At 42.7% G+C, this 2,063-nt stretch overlaps 1 protein-coding gene across 1 annotated transcript in view; it reads left to right on the top strand.

Annotated features, from left to right (window-relative positions):
* Nucleotides 1-2,063, top strand: part of rxfp2a (relaxin family peptide receptor 2a) — a gene marked incomplete at its 3' end in the record, with an annotated part of 55,639 nt that overhangs the window by 43,498 nt on the left and 10,078 nt on the right.

The raw sequence follows: 2,063 nt of genomic DNA, 5'->3' as shown, positions 1-2,063 counted from the left end.
TACTGATGTAGTGTTCAGACTTGACATAAAGGAGGTTGTCTAACCTTTTCAGGATATAATATAGATCCCTGTATAGACTGCAATTGAGTTGGATTTATATAAGATACACCTGTGCACAAACCCAGGTCAAGATAATTATTAAAAACATATGTATTAAATCCCATAAAATATAAAAAAGTGGACATAAAAACATTTTTATCTGGACCTGGATTAAGTTCAATATTTCCAATGACTAAAATAATATTAAACAGAAGTCTTAAATGTTGTTTCYGACTGGTTAAAACAGAGTCTGTTATATCCGTGCCTTTAGCACAAATGTCTTTTGTCCACTGATGAAAAACAGTAACATAGGCTGAAATTACTACCTGATCAGGTGAGGTTCTGAAGCCAGTCAGTAGCTTGCTGTTCTTTTCTTCGCTGAATGGCGCACATTTCAAGGCTTGAATAACATGGTTCCCACCATGTCGGACACGAGCATACCCACCAAAACCAGCAGCTCCAGTTTGATCCTCAACCGAAAAACAGGGCACGGCTGATATTGATCCAAATAGGCAACAGGGAAGCTGGTACGCCTCACTTGTTAGATTAGTCGCTCCGTCCCGGCTYCCACCRCCACGYGTCCAGGCCGGCAAGTCGACCCCAGGCGCTCCGTCCAAACTCGAGGGACAATCCGAGGGCTGAGGGACTCCATCCACATCYGCYACTCCACCGAGACAYGCCGCAACAGCAGCAAGCCAGAGAAACCAGCCCAACCAGCAAGGTAGATATTTACCAACGTTAGGATAACTTATGGTCGATGCTTGTATACACGCCATAGGACGCTTGTGTGCTGTTGTTTTTCAAAAATGATGTCCGTCGTTTGCGTCTTTGATCTTCCGTTTATGTAGCATACAGAGTAACAGCAACACTAAAGCTGAGGTAAATTTGATCAAAAACAGACCTGCAGATGCCTGTAAAGCCAAATGRGATGTATTTTCCTGCAGCGATACTGCACAGCTACATACATCTGCCGCCACCACTGCCATCTTGGATCTTGGATGGGAGTTGCACATAGGAATGGCTCGGTAACAAATTTTGCTGAACGATAATTTGTCTCAGAAATGATCACGATAAATGAGAATACACCTCTGCTCTCCGCTTACCGAGCTTGTGGAAGTTTACGTAGTGTCGAAAAAAACCCTCTCAGTGCTAAGGAGTAGAAAAGAGACACGAAGAAAACRAAGCAGGCAAAAGAAAATGATCAACCTCATTTGAATCGTGCGATGAATTGGTTTATCACTTTTCGGGACAGGCCTGGTTCCATGTTAGTGTGCTCAATAGGACAAGATGAGCTAAACTAACAACATCTTCTGCTGTTGGACCAGACTGGCCGCTCCACATTCCTCCAAAACAGCCCCCACCACCGCACGGGCTGAAAAATCCTGTATGAAATTTAGGGGTGGCATTGAACAGGAGGGTTAGATTTTTATGCTTTTTAAGCTAAAAAAAAAGTGGGGAAGGCATCAATTTTGTAGCACATTATACATGCACATATCCGGAAAATATCCCCTCTGCAACAGCTTGGGATTCTCCAGGAGCGGGAGAGTGTTGCAGAAGAGAGGGATGTCTGAGTTCCTCTCTGGACCTGTTGCCTCTGCAGCAAGACTACTGATAAGCAGCAGCAGATGGAGATGAATATAATTAGTTATTGGCCTGAAGGAGAGTGAAAAAAAGCAGCCAATGAATAAAGTGAAACAGGGAAAGACTTTCAGCCTGAAGACCTATTAAGTAAAAGATGACAAGAAAATATGACTCATTGAAAGCAAAGTATAAAGAAGTTGGGAGACTTCTGCACCTTAAAGGCACAGTGTGTAGGATTTTGTCAATTCTTTTAGCCGAAATTGAGATAATCACTAATGACAATAATAAAAAAACATGTCTAATCATTGCAGACAAAGACCTTGTTTTATTATTTTTACCTTATAAAAAGCTGTTTATATCTCCATGGTCGCGGATAAAGGCAGCCACCATCTCGCACCGGCATCTTGTCTACGAAGGCTCATGAAGGACAAACTGCGGTGGCA

The sequence above is a fragment of the Austrofundulus limnaeus genome, unplaced genomic scaffold, assembly GCF_001266775.1.
Source record: "Austrofundulus limnaeus strain Quisiro unplaced genomic scaffold, Austrofundulus_limnaeus-1.0 Scaffold17, whole genome shotgun sequence".
NCBI classification, from domain to species: domain Eukaryota; kingdom Metazoa; phylum Chordata; class Actinopteri; order Cyprinodontiformes; family Rivulidae; genus Austrofundulus; species Austrofundulus limnaeus.
Note: the sequence above shows the minus strand (reverse complement) of the source record. Positions and strands in the feature narration are given on the sequence as shown.